Source organism: Haemaphysalis longicornis, unplaced genomic scaffold (assembly GCF_048455015.1).
Source record: "Haemaphysalis longicornis isolate Haplotype H1 unplaced genomic scaffold, Haemaphysalis longicornis Haplotype H1 scaffold_7, whole genome shotgun sequence".
Taxonomy (NCBI): domain Eukaryota; kingdom Metazoa; phylum Arthropoda; class Arachnida; order Ixodida; family Ixodidae; genus Haemaphysalis; species Haemaphysalis longicornis.
The window spans coordinates 10,708,861-10,732,991 of NW_027526422.1; the positions used below are offsets into that span (position 1 = coordinate 10,708,861).

General features: G+C 45.3%; 1 protein-coding gene and 1 long non-coding RNA gene across 5 annotated transcripts in view; one reads left to right on the forward strand and one right to left on the reverse strand.

Annotated features, from left to right (window-relative positions):
• LOC144144499 (uncharacterized) overlaps positions 1 to 24,131 on the forward strand; it is a 320,680-nt gene that overhangs the window by 89,608 nt on the left and 206,941 nt on the right. The gene's annotated exons all lie outside the window — the stretch shown is intronic.
• On the reverse strand, positions 11,313 to 18,043 carry LOC144144497 (uncharacterized). The gene is made up of 3 exons (XR_013317265.1): positions 17,767 to 18,043; positions 15,771 to 16,040; positions 11,313 to 12,885 (listed from the first exon to the last, which is right to left on the reverse strand). It is a non-coding gene; the product is annotated as an uncharacterized LOC144144497 (long non-coding RNA).

Consider the following 24,131-nt stretch of genomic DNA (forward strand, 5'->3'; position numbering starts at 1 on the left):
ACTGAGAATTTCTCCAAGATAGATTTATTTATCTAACTGTGTTAGCAGTTTATTACCTAGGGTTAAGAGGGTGCTTTCTGCGTTTCTAATACCCGCCGCGGTGGCTCAGTGGCTAAGGCGTTGCGCTGCTGAGCACGAGGTCGCGAGTTCGATTGCCGGCCGGGGCGGCTGCTTTTCTGATGGAGGCGAAAAGCGAAAACGCCCATGTGTACGAGATTTCGTCATACGTTAAATATCTCCAAATTAATCCGTAGCCCTCCACTACGGCGCGCTTCATCTCCCACGTTGCCTCGGTGCGTTAAACCCTACATGCAATCAATCAAATCTGCATTTCTAATGCGTATTACCTTCGGCTAATTTATTCGTCTAACTCGGCTAGTGTTTACTTTTGACACTAGGACCAAGCTGTCTGGGTGTATGCGGGTCCTGAAGTAACTTTTGTAGGTGTTCTTCAGACGTACAGAATACGCATCGTCACTGCAAATATAAAGGGGCTCAACTATTCCCCATTTATCAGTAATCCTACCATCCCCACTCAAGCTTCCTTACTATTCTTCACAGACATGCTGCAAACCCTTTTGGCAGGGTGGTGTCTCCTTCTCTTGCTCCTAGTCCTCCTTTTCTGATCAGACACTTTTATCTCTCATTGTAGATAATTTTCTTGTCCATGCGACGTTGTATATCTCCTCCAAGAGTGTTATCTAAGTTTCCTCTATTTCCCTGCTTTCAACGATTCAGGCAGTGTTTGCAGAGCCAAACACTTTTTCTTAGTCTACAAATGCCATATGAGAGGGTTTATTACACTCTGTGCATCCGTGACGTGGATGGGATCAATTGTTAAGCTGCCTGCCCTGAACCTAACCTGTAATCTCGGCTGTTGGAAATACAGGCTGTTGCTTATGCAGGTAACTATATTACCTATGTAAAGAACTTGTAAACAAGCGAGAGCAGGTTGATGGGTCTGTAATTATTAAGCTCTTCGACATCAATTTTCTTGTAACTCAGAATTACGTTGGCATTTTTCCAAGCTATAGCGGCAGCGTGAAAATTTTGAGACATTCTGAAAATAGTTTTGCAAGCTTTCCTATAGTACATGTCGCCTCTCTCCTTTAGGTTATCCACGGTTATTCCATCTTCTTCCTCGCCTATTCCTTTCCTCAAACCCGCAGTGACTTTTCCAACCTTTTTTCAGTTATTTCTGTGACCCCGCAAACCAGGTGTGTAGGCTCAGTACTGTACCCTGCCCTTAGCACAGAATCGTTGCGCTACTGTTCTATGCTTCTATGTAGGAAAAAATAGAACCCGCGTTTCTGTTACACCTATTCCACATTCACTTCAACTAAGTCAAAGGTGATCTATATACTCCAGCCCTCGTATATATATATATATATATATATATATATATCCGTGTGTACGAGATTTCGGCGCACGTTAAAGATCGCCAGGTGGTCAAAATTAATCCGGAGCCCTCCACTACGGCGCGCCTCATCGCCTGCGTTGCGTCGGCGCGTTAAACCCTACAATCAATCAATATATATATATATATATATATATATATATATATATATATATATATATATATATATATATATATATATATATATATATATGCCGCCTCATGACCTGAAACTGATGGAGAAAGAGATATTGTATTATGCATGTGCAGTCCGGGCTCTAAAATAGAGCTGTTCGTGTTATACACTATACACACGTACGTGTCATGTGTCGCCTTGATCCAATCATGCGCATCGCGCAGGAAGTCCCTATGCAGGTACTTTTTCGATAGAGTTATCGCAGCGTGCACATTCGCACCGGCGCAAGAAAGAGTGGCGAGCACTATATGACCATACAGGAAAAACGTGCTATGTGGGCCGGGAAATAGACGCGTGCCGCGGAAAATCGGTTTCCTTGAAAAGCGATGCAGCAGTGCATGCTGATGTCAACAAATATTTACTGACCGCGAGTCTAATGGATGATTCTGATTCCGATTCTGATTCTGGGGTTTAACGCGCCGACGCAACGCAGGCGATGAGGCGCGCCGTAGTGGAGGGCTCCGGATTAATTTTGACCACCTGGGGATCTTTAACGTGCGCCGAAATCTCGTACACACGGGCGTTTTTGCTTTTCGCCTCCATCAGAAAAGCGGCCGCCGCGGCCGAGTCTAATGGATGTTTCCTCGGATATGTTGGAGGCCACTCGCTGCTTGCGCAACAACTTTATTGGTACCCCCTTATTATAATCATCATCATCATCATCATCGTCGTCGTCGTCTTATGTGTGTCCGGTGCAGGACGAAAGCCTCTCCCGTGTTCCTCCATCCATTCCTGTCTTGCGATGCCCTCATCCGTCCTTCGCCTGCGAAGTTTCTGATTTCATCCCTCCATCGGTTCAATAGTCTTCTCCAACTTCTAGTCCCATCTTTCGGTATAGCCGTTCTGTTGCCCTGATTGTCTGCCGGTTGTCACTTCCCCGCATTACATTTCCAGCTCAAGACTTCTTTCTCTTAATTTGGACAACCCACCCGCGGTGACACCCGAGGTATCCCATCGATAGTTAAAATAAGCATGAGAGAGCTATAGTATAGGCCATGGAGGGATGTGTACGTCCGAAAAGAGGAATGGAGGGGGGGGGGGGGGGGTTTGTGGAGTCAAGTTGCAACTCTTTTTAAAGGAGCGCTGAAGGGGCCAATTCTTTTACTTGGCTTCACTGTGTGACTCAACCCATGCAACCTTTTACTACACTATCTAACGGCCTTATCACGAGTGTAAAGCTTGCGAAAAGCAAAACTCCATTCGCGGCAGCATGAAATCCCCACACAGTGATGTCACACTGGTTTCCAATACGCCTTGATGCGCACATGTTCAAAATTTTGATGCTCAGTTTTTTCTGTGTTATTATTGACTTTTTATTACTTCACGTATGCAGTTTAGACAATTCAAACATGCTCGCCATCCATTAAACGCCACTGTGTGAAACTGCCCGGGTTTTGTGAAAGCTAGCGTCACCAAATTGCCCAGAAGGAGGGTTGTTCTAGCTGTTTAGTAAGGCGCCATATGTTTCAGCTCCGTATGCCATTAACGAGTATGCACTGGTTGTATATTTTCATTTTGAGTGACTGAAGATAGCTTACTTTTTATTACTTAGCAGTGCTTGCTAAGTGCTACCTATCCCATACCTATTCTGCGCCGGATTCTCTCTCGTGGTTGGGGTCAGCACTAACAATCGGTCGGAGGTAGTAATATTCTGTTACTTGTTCTAGCGTTTTGTTCCTTAAGCTGAAGAACACGTTCTTGGCATGCTTATTCCTCACCACTTTTATTCATCTTTATTTTTAGCCCCACGACCGTGCTTTCTGATTGTAGTTCCTCAAGCATTTTTATCAGGTTTTCTGTAGTCCCACTCATCTGTACTATGTCGTCAGCAAACCTCATATGACTCAAGTATTCTCCGTTTACTCTTAATCCTGTGTTTTCCCAGTCAATCTTTCTGAACACCCCCTCCAGACATGCTAGTTGCGGTGGCGGTACGGAATTAAACGCTTTCTCATAGTCTATAAATGCCCTGTAAAGAGGTTTAGTGTATTCTGCGGATTTGTCTCTCACTTGATTGACAACATGGATCTGATCCATGGTTGAGTACCCTTTCCTAAGCCTAACCTGCTCTCTGGGTTGATGGGAATCCAGGCTGTCTTCAATGCGGTTTACTACAACATTGGTAAATAGCTTGTAAACAACCGAAAGTAGGCTGATGGGTCTGTAATTCTTAAGGTCCTTGGTATCTGCCTTTTTATGAATCGGAATAATTTTGGAATTTTTCTAGTCTACTGAGTACTTTTAGAGTCCTTAAGCATTCCGAAAATAGGGCAGCAAGCTTTTCCAGTACTATATCTCCCCCCTCCTTCAAAAGATCCACGGTTATGCCATCGTCACCTGCAGATTTTTCTCTTTTTAGGTCCTTGAGGCCCTTTCCTACTTTCTCTTTAGCAACCAGTGCTCATGGGACATGGCAAGTCAAGCTTTTACTCTCAGTAGTGTCCCCTGATCTGGTGTAGCATCGCTCTGCTACCTTTATTATGTCGTCCATGTTGTGCGTAATGTTAGCCTGTTCGCCTCTGGGTGCGCACATTCTGTCTTTGGCGATGGCGAGCTTCCTCTTAGTTGCTTTCAAACTTCCTCCAATTTGCAGCGTTTCCTCGATCACTGCCATGGTAAACACACGAATTTCATTTGTTTTACTTCTGTTAATCAATTTAGACAGCTCATGCTAATTCAATTTTTCCACCGCACTTGACACCTTCATGTTCTTGCATTTAGCAATTAGTTCCTTCATTTCCTTAGTTTTCCAGTTTGTTCCCTACATGTTGTTCCTCTCACAGCTACTGCAGATTCTGTGATTGCCACTGTTAGGTTGTCACTTGGCCTGTCTACACTATCCTCGTTATTCTCGTTGAAAAGCGCAAATTTGTTCTGGAGAATTATTTTATACTCCTCCGTCGTGGCTCTGACTTATTCCATACTGGGTTTCTTACTTTTCACGAGTTTCCTTTTTTCTCTTGTGAGATTCAAGCTTACCTTGCGTTTAACCATCCTATGATCACTGCTGCGAACTTTACTCAGCAAAAAAAAAAAAAAAAAAAAAAAAAACCAGAAAAACGGTAAAGCTACCAAATATTAGCATTTATGGAAGAAAGAGACGTATATTGTATGAGCCTTCGCAATTATACGCAAATAGCAGTGAACTATAAAGTGAACGAATATAAATTCCTAGTGTGTGGCTATTACTGTGCATATATATGTATGCGAGCGCCTATGTACATATTTGGTCCCCCATCTTACTGACTGCGGCCTCTCTTGTGCTCTAAGTTTGCTCTGGAGTACAGCTCCAGAGTTTGCTCTGGAGTACTTAGCTGTCTGGAGCAAAATTGTACTTAGAGCACTGACCTCTGTTGACGAAACCGTTCGCACGCACCGTCTACACTTCCTCGAGGTCTGCGTGTTGTCGCTACCGCAATATGCTTTGAGAACTATGCTTTGTCATTTTCTGCAAGAATTGCTGCCAAAAAGAAAAGTCAAAAGTTGGATGTAATCCTTTAAATACACTGGCATAATGATTTGCGCTATTTTATTAGCGTTGCTATCAGTGTGAAGACAATGTACAAACATGTATCCTCGTTTTATTGATTGCTTGGCCAAGATGGCAGTGGCATGAGAGCACAGAGAATTTGATGTTTTGCATGCAAGCTTAAAGGAGCCATGAAGAGAAAATACAACTTCGTTTAATTTGAAAGAACGAGAATTCAGTATCTCACTCAGCTCCATTAGAGCCACAAAAGATGCTTTTTAACAGAAAAAAAGCAAGAAGTATTTAAAAACTTTCAAATTTTGCGCCACCGTGACGTGTTATGAGCAAGAATGACGTCATACGGGCCAACAATAAAGCATAATTTTCAGTGCGTGAACTGCACGTTAGCATTCAAGTGATGCGGTCAAATGGAACGAGAGGCCCCATTACAGACGTCCAGTCATGTGTCGTCGCGACAGGTCTCTTAGGTGGCTGCCAATCGCACAAACAAGGTTCCGTGTCGTCATAGAAAAGTTGCGGGAAATTGGCTAGGGGGTCGCGACTGCTTCAAACGTTTTCTTTAATATCTCCGTTATTTGTTCGAAGATTGCGATGGTATTGGTATCATTGTTATCAGGACTAAGCAGTCTTTCTAATAAACGCAACTTGTATTTTGTCTTGATTGGCTAGCGCAACGTGGTTACGTGAGCTTGAAAGAAAACTTGTGATGAAAAGAACACTTTCACTGCCTGACATGACACGTCATACCAATGTTTCCATGGCTATTGGTGACAATGTGTGCCAAAAATGCTATTGCCTGTCCTGTAAGGAAGTGCGAGTTTTGTTTTCCGATCACGAAGATTGAATTACGACGTTGCACTCATCGGCAAAAAGTAATGACAACATACGAGACAGACATTATTTTATTTTTATTCTCATCCCCAGCAATTTCGTTCCATAGGCAGGCCGATGAGGAATCTAGTAGAGCCACTGCCGAGAAGTGATATTTTGCTTGGAGCAAGGATTCACTTTGAATCCTTGCTAGCTTGCAAGGATTCACTGTAAGAAATACTTTGAAGAACACGCCGTCATTTTTTAGCAATTTTTCTCGTCCATGGATATAGAATCACGGCTGAAGGCTCCTACGTGTCTGGAACCTGATAGAATAGTCTCCTAAATATGAAACTGTACACAAAGCAAGCTTTCATCTTCGCTTTGCGCGAAAATAGTTTGGATAGCATTGAAGAACTCTGTAGTCCTTAAAAAAAAAAAGAAAGAAAGAAAAGAAATCTATTATGGACCGAAAAGCTGCTACTCTGGCGATAACTGTGCCGCAAACAAGCTCAGAGCTCATTTCCCTTTCCTTAATGAACAGCTTCAACCGAAAACAACAATTCGTTTGCCAGCATTCGCCGGAAATCATAAGTGCTCGCTGGCCTTATTGAACGCCATGTCTTTGTCACCAGATAAACAAAGTCTGGTGCGGGAGTCTTCCAGCACACCGTTGAAGCTCTTGACGGAGCTGACCATCTGGCGAGCCCCTCGCAAACAGTGAAGTGTCGCTGCGCAGCTGCAAATGCCAATGGGTGCTCCAGGTACGCATCTGTGTATGCAGCGTAGAGCACGCGCCCAAATCTAAGAGCTGATAAGGGCCATCTGCCGAGGGCGGTGCTCGATAAGCTCGCGCTAGCATCAACCGCAGCGGCGGGCTCGGCGGGCAGGGTCCCAGGAGCAGATGCCACAGAGTGCACGTGATACCACGGAGGGATGAATTTTCAAGCGAAGCTTCAAATGACCGACATGAATGTTCGATTTGTGTATGCTGAGAGCCGTACAGCAAAGTCCACCTTAAGGATCTCTGATGATGACATGAATTCCCGATCTCACGGCCATGGGTAGGAAGAATTGTTTGGCCCAAAAGCAGGCGGTTATGCGGACGCGCGCTCGTGAGCTTAAGCGTGAGGGTGCTCGTGAGCGTCGTGCGGACCAGGAAGTCCGCAGTTTCGGCAACTGGAAAGTCAGACGAAACGACAAGGAAGGGGTTCGGCAAGCAAGGTTTGGCATTTGGTTTGGCAGGGATTCCACGAGGGTCTGGGCTACGCTTTCACAGGGTTGGACAAGCTTCGCGTGCACATCTATTCCCTGGTATAGGGGAGGGGTTTTAATTTTTGCTAGCTTGGCACTGTGCTTTTTTGCGCCCCCTGCTAATATACACAACTGAAAGCGTCCGTTAACGCATCTGCACGAGTGCATGCGCATGCTTGCAATGGACCTGTCTCTAAACGGTTCCAAATAGAATGCTTGTTTGTTTGGTTACAGTCTGCAGTTCGGTCACAAAATGTAGAAAGGTCTGTACACTCACTCACATATCTAACACCTCAAATGGTTTGGATACGCGAAAAAGAGGGAATGAAATTGAGGGAAAAAAAAAAAAAAGAAACATGTAAACTGGAATTGGCTAGCTCATTACATGCATACACGAGGAATTTAGTACTCAACACTCAAGTTGCTACAGTTTATAAATAAAGCCTCGCTATAATAATATCGCTTTGTTCGAAATCCCAGTTTATGCGAAGTGTTTCATGGTCCGCGCGGTAGTTTACAGGAAACCAAATGGTATCCGCTTTTTACGAAATATCACTTATAACGAAGCCAGTTTCCTGCACCGGAGACATCGTTATCCTATAACGAGGGCTTGCATTAGTAGGGAGCACCGCGAAGTCGTGCGGAAAGGCTGTGACTCAGTGGTCATGCGAGGGATGCCATTGACAGCATTGTACACAAGTGTAGCTTGATATCCGGATATATAAATTTGAACCCCGTGCGACGCACCAGCCGCTTCCAACACCCTGGCCTCCCCCGCGATATAAAACCGGCGGCGAACGCTGCATCGCACGATAGGAGCGGAGGATGGGGCGTGCGACGTGCGGTCTTTAACTCCGCGCGGACGGACGTGAGACGAAATGAGCTCCGACACGGGGCTCGTGCCTTCCTGAGATGCCACGGAAGGGGCCGACGCGGAAGGGGCGACACCAATTACCGGCGCCATCCGCCGCCGCGATATCAGCGCGTCCGGAGTCTTCGGGTGCCTGTCCTCCCCGATGATGTCTCTCACTCGGCTGCACTGCGCTCTTCGTTGCGAAGACGCCCCCGCCGTCGCCTCGCACGCGTCGAACTGTCCGCGGGGTTGTCGCCGCAGCATGGTACATTCTCCATTCTCTATTCTCTATTCTCCATTCTCAAGGAAATATGCCTCTGTCCTTGCATCTAGCGTGGCATGGAACCGTGCAGCGAGCAACCCATGGGATGACGTGCCACGTCATTACGCGCCGCTATCTGCCATTGATCCAAACCGCAAATTCAAAATTCCACCTGGACTCTTCAAGAGGTTGATTCTACATCGCATGCGGTTGAATGTCGCAAGTACGCGCAACTTCCTTTTCAAGTTGAAACGAACTACGTCGCCATTCTGCCCTCACTGCGATGTGCGAAAAAACCTGCAGCACCTGCCATGTGAATGGGCTCGATTCAGTGCTCAAAGAGAGTCCCTGCAGTGTCTTTGGGACTTCCGCTTTCAGTGGACATTCAACCAAAAGACGTGTTAGTCCCGGGGGCATATCTCAAACGTGCATTACGGGATACAAAATCTCTGATCGCGTACCTGCAACACACAGGACTAGACCAGTTGCTGTAAATACCTCAACGCCTCGGTGCGCATCGACTGATGCATCATCTTTATCACGTCATCACCTGCCGTAGCAAGTTAGGCGTTTTAGCTCGGCTACTCTGTATTGCGACAATCTGGATTGTGACAATCCAGACTTTCATTAAAGCTCGTTCTCTCTCTCTCTTTGGGATGGGCGATGCGTTGATGCGCTAATATGCGTCACATCAACGATTCAAGCAGTTGACATGCATCGCTGCATGGCAGCCTTTGCCATGCAGGGCGATGGCCGCCTGCACCGTCGTCCACGCCTGCAGGCAGATCAGCTGTATATTTAATTTGGGGTGCACAGATTAGCTCGTACCCCAGCATGACCGTGGTATTTATGCTTTTCAAGTGTTGATGAAGTGCCACCAACTTTCGTCACCCGGTAACTCGTGTGTCATCTGTTCAGTTCTGTAACTGTTACGTTGGCTTGTAAATGGTGAGCTCGGTGAGCCCGGCAGCGCTAGTGACAGGGCTTGATCCGCCAGATCGGGTATGACTACACACTAAAAATTTTTACGCCCAAAAGGGTGCTTCAGCTTGTCGCCGCAGGAGCACCCTAAAAACTGAATATTTTACGCCCTTTAGGGTGCTTGGATTTTGTCGCCGCAGGAGCACCCTCTGTGAAGCACCCCAGAAGACAGGTGCCTTATAACACCCTTTTCCGCCTAAAAGTATCCTAGGGTGCTACTTAGCACCCCAATCTTTAGGAGCATCTTCTGCAAAAGCACCCACCTAAAGGGGTACAAAACGGGTGCGTCATCCTCGGTTCACAGGTGCAGCAGGTGTGAGACCACATATTGCACAATATCACACACGATTATGGTATGAAACATTCTTGCTTTCCAAGCTCGGTTCTGTGAGACATTCCATTGAAGCTCAACATCACCTGATAATTTCCTTGAACTTGTGTCACCGATTGTGAAAACATCAATTTAAAAAGTCAGGAGCCACATCTCAGTACAGTTATAACTTTAGAGGTAGTTGATTACCCAAAACTTCGTAAAAAACCAATTATATGTTCACTTTGCCGAACTGCAGTACACATTTTTCGAGATTCACTGCAGAGCCTAACCATGCTGTGCAGTGAAAGCAATTAGGTGTGCAACACTTCAACCACACAAAACTTCCTTGAACCTTAAAACCCTTGGCTTCTTAGTATTGCATCAAACTTCCAATCAAGGTAGCTACCTGCAATGTTTAGTGCCTTATTCTTGAGCTGAGCAGGAAGGTTCAATATCAAGGAAGACCAAATGCAAAATGTATAGTTTCCTCCGTAATGCGGCTCATAGTATAGTTCCCTCCGTACTGCGGCTCATAATCTACTTATAAAAGTTGGGTACCCAAGCCATTTATTTTCGTTTGCATTATTCTTTTTGCTTTACGGAAAAATATTCATATGGTACAGCACTTGCAAGGTTTGGTGGTATTTGGAGTTTTATAAACATACCTTTAGACTAAATGACCCCACATAGCAATAACAAGAACTGCAAACATCACAGAACAATGCATACAAGTTCCCTGGTGAAGCCCATGGTTGAAATGTAATGCCATTGTTCAGAAAACATTATTTTATCATGAGGCTAGCTTGTACATGGTGCCTTGCATTATGTCCCTGCCGGTGGATGTGGGGTCATTTGTCACTGTTGCAAATGAAAAGCCAACAGCCAGGGCCCATTAGTTTTGGCTAGTATTACGAGGTGCCTCACGGTAAGCATTCTACGTCGATAGACTTTTTTAGAGTTGACTAGAACTGAAATCAGCAAAAGATTCTCTACAAAACATTCATTCTATCCGCAGCTTTAGGGTTTGCTAATTTCCATAGTTGGGTTTCTTCTGCCTTTCTTAACAACATTTTTCTTTTGATAAGAAGGTGCACAACCAAAAGCAAAAAGCTTTTCTGTAAACCTTTGGTAGCTATATAATTGTTACAAAATATTTTACTCTAAATATGGCAGCTTAAACTGAGAATATTTGCATTTAAAAACATTAAAATAAGTTTAAATTGATCATAAATTTTTAGCTGTTTTTACGCAAAACTGTACATGGGATATGAAGTGCACCACAAGGAGGGCTTTGGATTAGCTTTAGCAAATTTGGGACATTTAAGGTGCACTGAAATCTCTACACATGCGCTTTTTCACTTTCTGTATCCACCAGGAAAATGGCTGCCAATTTAGACAGCGATTCTAAATAGTAGTTGACGTGCATTTTAAAATAATCACAAACATTATAGCCACAAAATTAATTTTTACAAGTTGTAGACATTGCCCGTTACACCAGACATTGGACTACACTGTCAAGAGCTTTGACATCTACAATGACGTCTACAAAGCAGGCTTATACTGGTAGAATGTTTCATACCATAATTACTGTGTGTTCAGAGCTCACGTGTGAAGTATGGATACTGCTGCTTCAGCAAGAACCGAGGATGAGCACCCTTCCTGGTTCTGAAAAAAAATAACAGAGGAAATGCCTTAAGCAGGATTCTGAAACGGGGTTGAATGAAACAAGAATGAACAAGAAATTCTTTCAAAACATGTAAAGCAATGCAAACAAATATTTATTTCAACTTATTTCTACAAAAGACCACCTCATGAAGACTGGTGGTGGGGTATTGGCTCAAAAAAAAAGCAGAGAGCACTTATACAAATGCTACAGGGAGCCTTCGCAGCCAACAATTGTTTGAACACACCTAAACTAATCACTGTTCAACAAACCCATAAAAAATGTTTGAATGCATAAAAAACCAGTGGTAAACACAGGAAACAGTTAAAACAGAATGACGGCACAAGTTTGTCCCGTCGTTCTCTTCTGTGTCCTGGGTTTTCCTATGGTTTTTCATCCATTCAAACATGTACCAGCTAGCCCAGTCCAACGCCTTGGTATCATAAAAATATGGATAGTCAATCCTTACACAAAGTTGAAAAAAAAAGAAAGTATAAACTAGGTGACAAAATTAAAACGACAGCAAATTAGTTGGCTTTTAATTTTAAATGATAATATAAAAAATAATGGCATGAATGAAAGTGAGCAGCACGCGAAGTACCTTGTTGCTAGCCCGACATTCCACTTTGAAGCAAAATGTCCGCTTTCAACACTACATAAGCTAAACATGCGATGAGGCATTCCTTTAGGCACACAAAATATACCATAATTGTTAAAAAAGCTACGAATTAGTTGAAAAAACCTGACCACGACAAATTGGAATTAGTGACTAGATACAGTTTCAGAAATACACAGCGAAATCATATAAAAATATATGGTTCCCATACAAAGATTGATCATAACAAAAATTCAGGACATTTATCAGACTGGCATCAATGTGCAAAGCAGCTTAATGAAGGAAGACGGTCTTCACTAAAAACATGTTAATATTGGGAGCTCATGTGCTTCCCTGCAAGTTGGGTGTGTAAACCCACTGACATCTTAACTAACCAGCCTGAATCATCACTTGATAGACATTGAGGAATTTTACGAATTGGTTTATTGTAGCCAGCTGTCTAGTTTATTTCCCTATTTTTCTTGGCATTTCGTGTCTAATTCTAAATTTGGTGACTAGATAGCTTTTACTATGGTCATGGTGACAACGAATATTTGATTTTACTTTAAAAAAATTTCAGTTTTGTTTTATTGCTCACCAGCCAACGATCTGAAATATCAGAGGCGCTTAAAACGTATGTTGGCATTTCCTTCCTGCAGTGTAGTACAACTAATCATGACTTTTACCATAATTTGTTCACAAATCGTAATATGTGGAAAGTATTCAGCTTAATGAAAATGTCATTTCAGAAGCATGCACAATCAACAAGGCCTCAATGACTCTCATGACGTGGTCCACTTGTTTCTGTCACAAATAACCTGAGTGCAGACACATTCCACCGAAGACGAAGGTAACATGCCCTCTTGGGTGATGAATATTTAAAAAGCCTTACGAGTAAATTTGCTGCTGAGGACGTGAAATTGTGGCATTAAAAAAAAAGATCCCTCTGCGGCATCTTTCACTTGGAGGAGCGCTTGACCACAAACTTTGAGAAGCTGGAAAATGCTCCATGAACCGCTCCAGCCAGCAGAAACGATGCAGGACACAAGTTGGTAGGCGGACCGTTGGCATCCTGCGATTGTGAAGATATTTCTGTTTAGTAGATGCTCTTCTTTTTGTACCACTGTTTATTTCACCTTTAACAAGCAGCTGAACTCCTTAACGTTCGCATAATAAAATGCTGCAATGCGGAACAGTTAGCAGGGTTACCTCAATTTTGCTTTTCTACGAATTAACACAATGTAGGTAATCTGCACACAACTACAATCAAACTACAATTTTCACCTACTTCACTGCTAACATCAGCGTTTGACTGCTCAAGCACAAATACAGGTTAGACATGTGAGCAATCTGCTAAACGTATCCCCACAAACTGAACAATCAGGCATCAGGAATCGGCAAGGAAAGAGGTGTCACGTTTAAATGGCACTTTTTTTGTTCAAGACATAAACAACACCTGGAAGCTTGAAGCGTGAGAGGGGGTCTTTCACGCTGACAATGTCAGAACATAGCTTGCTAGTGGGCACCTGCACGATGTGCACAATGTGTTTCTTGAAAATGCGTGCGAAAGTTTGATTGATGCGTAGGACGAGAATTGCAGCACGTTTTGACACAGGCCTTGTGGACGCTTCTGCCTGCTAATGTCAATGTGGATTCTTGCTAGTCGCCCTCTTCGCTTCTTTCTGAATATAATGCTTTAGGCATTATGTTCAGGACAACGACTGCATCAAAACGTGCAGCAATTACCTACGTCCCACACATCGGTGAAACTCTCGATCACATTTTCAAGACACGCAGTGCATACATTGTGCATGTGCCCACTAGCAAGCTGCGTTCTGACATTGTCAGCGTGAGAGACCCCCTCTCACGCTCCAAGCTTCCGGGTATTGTTTATTAGATTCCATGCGCTGAATGCAAATCAGTGTACATTGGCGAAACGGGTAATCTGCACAGAAGATTAATGCAGCACTGTAACGAAGTGAACAAGGGCCATGCAAAAACAAGTCCACTGGCAGAGCACCGTGAGAGGACGGGACACGTGGTCGACTGGAACAAGACAAAATTACTGACAACAGAGTGCAATCTATCTTCTCGATTACTGCTCGAGTCCCTCATTGTTCAGACGACGCCCAACATTATCAACATAATGGATGGCAATCTGCACCATATCTATGCAAACTCATTGCGCCGCGTAATGCCCAATATATAGCTTCGTTTTCCACGACACATGCTCACCGTGAACAAGCAACAAACCGTTAAATGGCTTTCTTGACTTGGTCAGTGACCTACGTTTCATCACTGCAATAATGCTTTTACCTGCCTACATGGCATTCCGTCAAACACTGGACTACACCACATGAGCCATTGGCGTTCTTAACCTGCACCAGAGTATATAACCTTTCACTACTGCTATGAGATAGACCCATAAACGCACTTCAATATGGCCTTTATATTTAGCTCTTGGAAACATTATGTATAATTTTACCTTTAAGTTGCACCTGCTACAGCAGCTGGTACTATACCAAAAACATGAAAAAAAAAACTGTGGTTTAACACGCCAAAGCTACACTTGGGATATGGGGAGCACTGTAGGGGAAGGCTTCGCATTAATTTTGACCATCTGGGTATTTTTGTGCGCATCGAAATCTCCAAACACGGGCGTCTTTACGTGTTGCCTCCATCTGAAAAGCGGCTACACCAAGCGGTATCTAACCGACATTCGCCTCCACAGCACACCACCCTAGCCACGGCAGTGGGTTAAACATATGAAATAAAGCGAGTTTTGGAGTGCAAATGAAAATATTAATCACACGTCTTATTTTCCCAATCGATGTACCTTTTGAAATCCACCATGCAATCCCCCCTCCCCTACCGGCCTACCAAAACACCTTTGTCTCAAGAGGTAATCAGGCTGTTGTTAATGAAGTAAGTATTTACAATCCGAGACTTGCCACCGTTAAAGTCATGCACTTTGTTTTAGAGATAAGCGACATTAGCCATTTGCAGCACCAGGAGTTAATTGTGTTAAGATCAGATTGAAAGCATTGACGGTAGTAGTTGAAAGAAATTGTGTGATAAATTACAACATCATCTGCAAATAGACCTACATGGGAGGATATGCAACATGGAAGATAGACCAAGCAACCTGCCTGGGGGGACAACAAAGTGGCACGAGCAAAAGAAGTATATAGTTATTAGAAGTAAACTGCATTTGAGAAGAATGAAAATCTTTTGCTCAAGTGAGGACATTAGGGTGAAGTTTGAGAACTAGTCTGTGGTGTGCAATGCGATTGAATGCTTTAGAAAAATCGAGAAAAACTACCGCAGTTTGTAAGCCTGTGTCAATGGATCAATGTAGATCGTGAACAAATCCTGAAAGTTGTGTTTCTCAAGTAACCCCTGTGAAAACCGTGGTGATACTCGAATGTGATATTGTGATTTTATAAATAATTAGCGACCTGAGAGTGGATGAAATGTTTCCTGACCTTGCATATGGTGCTTGTTAGGGAAATTTAATGGTGAAGTACCGTCTCCTGATTTAAAGACTGGTGCTACCTCGACTATCTTCCAACCATTGAGATTAGTGCCTGTCATGAGAGACTGCGAAAAAAAGCGCTGTCAGAATTATACAGACTGCGGGATGTACTTTTCGGTATAGTATGATTATTACCAGTATGATCTGAAGTAGACCAGTTTGTATTGCAAGTTTAAAACCATATCGAAAGATCATAAATGTTTGCTTGGCTTGATTACATACGAATACTTGCTTCAAAGTCAGTTCAATTTCTCTTCTTGCCCTTTAGTCGTCAGCCCCAGATTCTCTTCAATATCTCAGCTAAGCAATGACACGCTCCATACGCACAGCACTGCTTCATGAAAATGTTTCAAATAATCAGAGGCCACAGCACTGCTAACAGGTATACATCATGGCAAGTTCCACAACATGCAATAACTAACCTGAAAATACATAATCGGTGGGTGCACCGATATGGCAGCAGTGCCTGGACCGATGTGTCGAGCAAATGCGCTGACTTCTGAACGGGTGGTCCAAGCGGCCAGATGATGGATGAATGAACATTCCTGGGGGCAAAGCGTACGGAGCACCAACGAAAGGCCAGGCAGTACTTGGGTACAGCAGGTGCAGTGTCGGTTGGCCAAGGGAGGCCCTGGCAAAGCCTTTGAAACTGGACTGGAAGGCAGCTGACCCAGGACAGCCAGCAGCAGCACCTGCAGGTGCATAATCTGTGAGTGTGCTGACACTTGTTGAAATACAAGAAGAGCACACACAAAACACGAATGCTTACATCAAGTAGATTTTTAATCGTTTAAAGACAGTAACCTCCAAGGCACTAATAAGAACATTCCTGGAACACCCCAAGTGAAATTTAGGTCACAGTAAGAATGTATTTATTAGACCCGCAGGTACTGTGAGTGGGGTATGCATGATATATGCAAAGCTAGCTACTGAGCTAATTTGCATGGAACGCATGCTAGCAGCTCATCTGATTTTGATTGTAGGGTTTAACGCGCCGACGCAACGCAGGCGATGAGGCGCGCCGTAGTGGAGGGCTCCGGATTAATTTTGACCACCTGGGGATCTTTAACGTGCGCCGAAATCTCGTACACACGGGCGTTTTTGCTTTTCGCCTCCATCAGAAAAGCGGCCGCCGCGGCCGGGAAACGAACCCGCGACCAGCAGCTCATCTGTATCCCTTGCTTTCAATCGGAACTGGTGTGTGATAGTTGAGGCTCCTCCATTTCAATGTCTGACTTGTATCTGCACGTTCAATTCTCCAATATAAATCGAGTTGAGTGAGTGCCTACAGCTTTCTTGTTAGTCTCTGTATGGCCTGCGGTTTTGCGAAAATGAGAACTTGCGAATTGGCTCAATTTTCTGCACTAATTTAAACAATACATATGCCTCTGATATCAAGCCCCAGACTTCCCGAGAGCTACTCTGACAGAATCGGCAGGCGCCTCGTAGGCGTTGTGAAATCTCCCCCACTACCCCGAGACTATGCTAACTCCCTGCGAGGCCACATGCGCGCATTTCACCTTCAATTTGCACGTATGTGAATTCTATACCTCTATGAACTCTCAGACGGGCGTCGTCATATTCGTGCCGGACTCGTGAAACTCGGCAACGTAAATTACCGCACTCGCTCGCTGGCGCGCGGCCCGAACTCTCTCACCGTTTCCGGCCCTTGCATACTATTTTCTCCACCTTGCACTTTGTAAATTCTCATGTTTAACTACACCTCGTGCGCCCTCATCTCTTGCCTGCTTTTCTTCCAGCACAACTCCGTCAGCACCCGGTCGACGCGTACGCTGTCGGGGCGCGTTGGCGAGCGAGTGCGGCAATTTCGCTGTTGTCGAGCTTCACGAGAACAGCACACATATCGCGGCCCGAAGACCGCGAGGCGTACGGTCGCCGGTCTCGCGAGCGCAATAGCTGCGAAGCGCACTGCACGGAATTCGTGGGGGGGAGAGATTTCACAACACCTACGAGACGCCAGCCATGGAATCACGTGTACGCGTTTTCACATGCACTTCCAGGGAACCTCCTGTTCATGTTATTTCTTGGTATACCGCGGGTATTCACGAGGGAGGACTAATCACAGCGTTGTGCCACTCACGCGAAATTGCGACTGCGATCTGCAACCGCAAAGGCACTGTTTGAGAGACACATAAACAAACGCCCCGGTGTTAAAGAGCTTTGCGTGATGTGAAATTATTAGCAGCCGTGTACCATAGCGCGAGCATCGTAGCCAAGGTCTAGCTTCAGCGTAAATTGATGCTGACTTCTGCGGAAACGGTGGACTGGGCGCCAAACAAGTATACTAACTCACGTAGGCTCTCAGAGCAAACGAGATGGGGGTCTAGCGAATTACTGACCCATAAACACCAGAACTCGTTCCAACCAAATACAGAATAATAAAAAATGCGTACTTACCCGAGCAAAAACGATGTTTCCAACGTAAAATTCTCCTTCACTGTCGTCTTCATCTCGCGGACACACGAACACGCTTTGTTCTGATGCAATGTCATCCACTTTTGACGCGCAGTATTTTATCCGGCGATGATCGTTCTTCCGGGGTCCCCATGTTCAACACACGCGTAGGTTAGAAGGGTAGACATCACCCATAAAGCTTCTATAACTATGATTTAAGCTTGAAATAGATAAAACAGATTAAATCACGCCACCAACCACTCGGCACAAAAGGCCATGAAAAAACACACACAAAAGTGAGAGATAGTTGCCAGACTTCAAATGCAGCACCTCTATGTTTGACGAAAATTGTGTTACTACTGTAATGTTGGTAATTATCTTTCTGCTTTCAAAGTCTGAAATGTGTTTATAACTTAAATTTAAGGTTTTTAAACACAAAAAGTGAATACACATAAAGTAATTGACATATATACTGATATTGTAAAGAGGTTTGACGTTTGTTTTGGTTTTGTTTTCACGGCGGGCTTCTCAAGAGAGAACGTGCGAGAAAACGAGCTACTTTGGGTTTAGGAAGAGGGCGGTAAATGTCGGCGTGATAGAAAGTAAGGAACAGGTGCTTACCCTGGTCGTTAAAAAAGGAGCTAATGAAACCCTCACGTAAAAAAAAAAAAACACGTTCGACGAGGAATCGAACCATTGACCTACAAAACAGTAAACGGACGCGTTAACAAACAGCTATGTCGGCGGGCGGTGTTCGCGGCGCCTAAAACAACTCTATACTTACGTAAGTTGTCAACGAATATTGTTGCTTGTGTCTAGTCATCGCTTCCTTTAACGATGGTCTAGTTTATGCTGCATTTTTGAAATTCTGGCTGTCCTAACGCTTGTTTCTCACGCACCGGTCTTGCAGACGAGGCCGCATTGCTAGCGCTGCAAGCGATTGAGCCAAAGCTCCATTATGTGACTCAAGAAAAGCTATCGCAGTCAACCCGACCTTTTCTGCGCAAGCCACGGCAGCCACGAAATAAATGGAATGTGCCGTTAGAATTATGGCGTTGATAACGCTTGTTTGACCGGCACCGTCTTGCAGACAAGCAACGTCGCTCTAATACTACAAGCGATGTCACTCCTGGCATGTCAGGCGCACCAAACCCATCGTGTAAAACGACTGCTAACAGTGCGAAAACCTCTGAGTTTGTAACAAGTGGGGATTTGCGGTGGCGGCGACGTAATAGGTACAGCAAGCAGGTAGGCAGAACAGCTGCGTAGCAGAACAGCAACCTTTCCCCGAAAAAAAAAACGGGCCTTCCGGGGGGGGGGGGGGGGGGGGGGGGAGGGGGGATTGTGTTGAAAAAAGACGCCATGTTTTTTAACATGCAGTGCTATTTATTGTAGTGTTCTCTTAGAGAGTAATCAACATAACGTTTGTACTGAAAGTGATTGAGAGCTTGGTTAATCGCTCTGCATGTGCTTCACTGAAAAGTAACCGCAATTGCTGACCGCGGCGGTAGAATTTCGTTATTTTGTTCTTCCCTTAGGTCCCCCTCCATCTGAGGCAGCGCGCTCGCCCGCGTATTTTCTCTGCTCGCGTGTCTTTGCGCAGCTTGTCGACATAGGCGTGCGCAGAGTTCTCAATTTGGGGGGGCAAAGTCTTACCGCTGCAACTCCCGACCTCTTCTCACTGAAGGCCTTGCGGTGCGAACGCAGTGCAAAGAGGGATGGTTATAAAATTTTTATTTCAATGTGATGGAATTGCAACACACACAAAATATTTCTGAGCAGAAATTTTACTTTCATGTGTTACATCGGCAAGGCATGGGGCAAATTTGGCGCCCCCTTCAGATGATTAGGGGGGGCGGCCGCCCCCCCCTGCCCCCCCTGTGCGCACGCCTATGCTTGTCGACACGTATTTATCGTCTTAGTTGTTGAATTGACGCTTATAAAACGCCAAAATGGGCATAATCACGGCACAAAAGCCAAAAAACCGGCTGATGACGGCTGGTTTTAGATATGGATCGGCAACCGGCCCGCTGTTTAAAAAACCGGTCGGGCCGGTCCAAAACCGGGAAGGTGGCAACCCTACGGCAGCGACGAGCGAAAATGATTTTACACGACCGTTCCCGTCGGCCTGCGCAAAAAAGGAAGATAGAACCCCTGCATACACGCCCTCGAAGAAAGCTGTACAGCCGATTCAGTTTGTTGTGGACGAAGAGCAACCGAGGCTGCAGCCACAAACGATTGCGCTTGCCGTGGTATGAGCCAAAGCATATCTTCACATAGTTATGTTATCGTCCGTCTGACTGTTACTTACTGAAGGGAAAATTCAGAACACAAACGTTGACGTCTAGCGTCTGTGCCAGACATAGACGCTGCTGTTTAGGCCCTAAAAACCACCTTCAGGGCGTCTGTCGGTTCTGTCTGATGGCGCGCTCGCGCCGCTGATTACGAACGAGGCGTCTGTTGGCGTTGACTTATCGTGTTGGCGAGCCGGTAAACGCCATCACGGTTAAACTCCCTGTTGGAAGACTACGCTGTTGGGACGATAAAGTGCCGACAGAGCTTCTTATTGGCCCCACAAACGCCATCAAGGTTAAACTCCCTGTTGGAAGACTAGGCTATTGGAACGATAGAGTGCCGACAGAACTTCGTATTGGCCCCACAGGCGTGCTGTGAGCCCAAGAAGAAAGTCTTGGACTTTTTGTCCGGGGCATAATAAATACGGGAACAAATTCTTAGGTAAATTCTATTTCGTTAAGGACACCGATGCCTCGCGTAAAAGTTTTATTTATAGGACTACAAGAGGCATTTTGTAGCCTTCCCTTCCCGTGCACCCAGACATCAAAACGAACCTTGTGATACACTCGAAGCAGTAGATTAGAGCAGAGTGGAATTTAAACATTCAGCACGTTTTGTTCAATTTACGAACAGCAATTTTAGAGCCTTTCCCCTGGTCTATGTGGAGAGTTCATATTTATTCTCTCAACGGGCGGTGAAATAGTGCAATGTGCGGTTTAAACATTCAGCCTGTTTTTGTGCAATTTTGCATGCTTGCATTCACACACCGTTCTTTTAGGCACCCTAACGATAAGGTGCCGTGGTAACACCCCAATCGAGAAGAAATACTTTTTAGCACCCCTTTAACGGTCGTAGCACCCTATGAAACTGTTGATTACACCCCTGAATTTTGGCACCCTCGAGGTGGGGTGCCCGAGCAATATTTGGGTGCTTGAAAGGTGCAAAAAGGGTGCAAAATGTTCAGTACACCCTCCTTGCACCTTAAAGGGTGTAAAAATGTTAAGATTTACACCCCTTAATATGTGGCACCCTCATGATTGGGTGCCGGAGCAATGTTTTAGTCCTTAAAAGGTGCAAAAAGGGTGCAAAATGTTGAGTGCACCCTTTTAGCACCTTTAAGGGTGTTAAAAAGTTTAGTGTGTACAAATGATGCGAGGGGAATGTTTGTGATTACGGGTACAACAGCAGGCGAACAAGAAGCGTTGAAAACGATACACAAGGAAATGCTGCTAGCAAAGCGCGGACAGAAATGATATTTGAGAAGGAAATTGTTAAGGTAAACTTTGAATAAAAATGCAAAGTAAACAGTACAAAGAAAGGGAGAAACATCTACACACTCCCCCCCCCCCCCCCCCCCCCCCCCCAAAAAAGAAAGAAATATGTAAACGGGAAAGAGTACATATTTATTCACACTTGCGCTATTTACGATCTACCGAGAGATTTTTTTCAATTCAGGGTCTCGTAGAAAGCGGAGCAGAGCCCGAGTTCCCAAGGTACTATCATTACTATTGTCCCAGGGACCGAGAAAATGACATAGTTCGAGGCAGCTTCCACGAGACAGGGAGCTAGCTGTAGTTCTCCGCGCAGCAGTGAATCGAGAGCAGATTCACAGCGAGTGATTTATAGTCTCATGCTTGAATGCTAGCACTGAGCTAAACATGCAGGTAACAATGCTTTTGGCTCGAGCCAAATAACGTCACTGTTGACGTTGTGTAGCGGGCAATTTGAAAGCTGGCCAATATTAGCCACTTTTCTTTGTTTAGAACAACGTCCTTCGGGGCCGGAATTCAGTTTAGTGCGTCACCAGAGAAGGTAGTTCTTCCAAACAAAGTGAGGATGTGTGCGTCTTCCTCGCAGATTGCGATGGGACACTGCACGTTGCTATAGCCCGATGTTTTGCACGGCATGATGTGACAGCGCTATCATTTTTTTCTTCTGTCAAATGGTTATGCCGGACCCTGTTATTCGTCGTATTGGTTGAGTGCATAGCGGTGAAGCATACCTAAAAATTTTTTTTGGGTGACGCTGGGGCTATTGGCCCAAAAATAGCCAGCGTTGACCCCCCACCCGGAGTTTGGGAAAAAAAGAAAAAAAGATGCTAGTTGGAAATAGCTGTTACAATACGAATTATTCGGTATTTCTAATTTCAGAGTTAGGGCGAATTTAATTTCGCAAGAATGAAGTGCTCTTGGGCGGTGGCTGACTTTCAAGACGGGTATTTCAGTCGTGCTTGCTTGAAGTAAGATGGCAACTTGGGCTAGTTGGTGCAGACTAGCAACTGTGCTGTGCGTCGCCCACTCTTCTTTGTGTCCCTGTGTTCCTTGCGCTGTTTTTTCACCATGAATCTTAGTGCTTGCTTGAGAATAGGCGGCCACATACTTTGGGGCGGGTCGGTGAGACGGTCCTGTATACAATTCAAAAAGGCGAAGCTTATGCGTGAGGTTGGTTTAGTGCGTGTCAAGCGAAGTGATTTGCGAGTGAGAACATGGGGAAGCTCGCGAAAGTCTTGAAGTAGCGAACCGCGGGAGCGATCGAAATTCTGCCCCACGGGCGCACTCTAAAGCCGCAGCAGCGGCCGCTGATCGATGCAAGCCTGCTACGCCGAGAGTGGAGCCCGAGTCCGGCAACAACGCGGCCTCCTGCCCAGACAGCACCTTTCACGCTCCGCCCACCGGGGGGTTCCTCGAAACGCGCGCCTGCGCCATGCGGGCTCGCCTTCGCGGAGCCACCCATGGCTGCCAGTGCATTGCGGATGTGCACCACCGTCCGCCCGCCTCTCTCATTGGCAGAGCGCCCAACTACGTCGGCTTGGCAAGTCCAATCGAGCCAATCACATGGTGAGCGCCGGAGGATGTGGTAGAATAAGGTCATTGGCGCTTCATCTCTGGAAGGCATTGAACGCATTTCCTCCCTCGCGCCGTTGCTATGACGTCCTGGCCAGCTTTGGCGTGAAAGCTTTGCTGGGCGCAGGCGCATTCAGAAGATTGCAGGGCGGCGTCTTTCTGCAACAACAACGCACGTCGGCCTCCCCGCTCAAACGGCCGCGCAAAAACGCCAGGCTCGACCGATTCGACACGAGCCGCAGACTGCAGTTCGTAAATGTGTGCCGTTACATGCATGTGTGCCGCTCCAATCGAATGTGATTTCACTTTTTAACTATTGATCAAACCACGAGGACATTGTTTCGGTTTGTGAGACTTTGAGTAATGATGTCAGCCTATCGATTGACTATCGATACTACCGATGGCTTTTGTATACCTGTCGATGATGTAAACGCACCAACCAGCTGTGGTTTATCGATGGTAATATCGACAGTTTTACGACAGCCAGCTACTAATAGAATTATCGATAGTTTTACAATATCTTAATGTAGCCGCTGTCCTGGAACGTTGACTCAATACCATGCACTCAGGCACACACACGCACAGGCGTGCACAATGGGCTAGAATCGAACGACTTGAACCCTTATGAACCCGTAATGTTCGGGTGTGAAAACGGGGGCCCGAGCCTGTAATTATTGTTTAGACTTTGACAGCGCCACCCTGTTACAACAGCCGCATAGAGATGGCGCCACGTGCATATCTCCTCGGAAGCTTTTGCACCGTATCATTTGCGTTATCGCAATAAATTATAGTATTTAAAATTTCAAATGTAGTTACAATAATCCCTCGTTAAATGGAAGTCATAGGGACATGGCTTCGTTATAAGCGATACTTTGTTATAAGCGCGTATGATGTGCTTTATGTATTCACTGCAGTGGGAACCATGGAGCACTTCGAACAAAGAGAGATTTCCGATAAAGTTTCACCGTTATAACGAGCATTTACTGTATTTCGAGTTGGCAGCCCGTAATCGTCCTAAGAATGCGTTTGTTCTTCACGCCACCAGCCCAACTGACCTTCCCGGTGTCACCATTGGACAAGAGTTGGAGCCGTTACTGGAGGCCACGCCACGTTATCATACACTCCAAAAAATTCGCCACATGTCGGCTTCACCGCAACGCTCCAGAAGGCGAATCAGTGTTGCCAAATGTACGAATTTGACGAATGTTAGAGTAAACAAAATAGTCTCTT